The following is a 344-nucleotide window of genomic DNA, read 5'->3' as shown; positions in this document are numbered from 1 at the left end:
AAAGAAAGAAAGAAAGAGAAAGAAAGAAAAAAAGAAAGAAAGAGAGAGAAAGAAAGGAGGGAAGGGAGTGACTCAGGAAGCCCCCTAGGCTCTGTGAGGTGGGGGCTGAAAGGGGGTGACATGGAACAGCCCATGGCCAGCACAGCCAACACTGCAGACATGACCTTCCCCGAGGAAGAGCCAGCTCCGGGCACTTCCCCTGCCCTGTAGGCTCTTCTTTGGGCTGGGGCTCTGGAGATTCTGCAAGGGTCTCCAGGTCCACCTAGCTAGGGTCCCCTGACCCGACCCCCATCACCTCCCCGGCCCCCTCCCAGCCACTCTCCCTTGCCCTGTAGGTGCTAAAC

This window comes from Mandrillus leucophaeus, unplaced genomic scaffold (assembly GCF_000951045.1).
Source record: "Mandrillus leucophaeus isolate KB7577 unplaced genomic scaffold, Mleu.le_1.0 Scaffold55, whole genome shotgun sequence".
NCBI lineage: Eukaryota > Metazoa > Chordata > Mammalia > Primates > Cercopithecidae > Mandrillus > Mandrillus leucophaeus.
Note: the sequence above shows the minus strand (reverse complement) of the source record.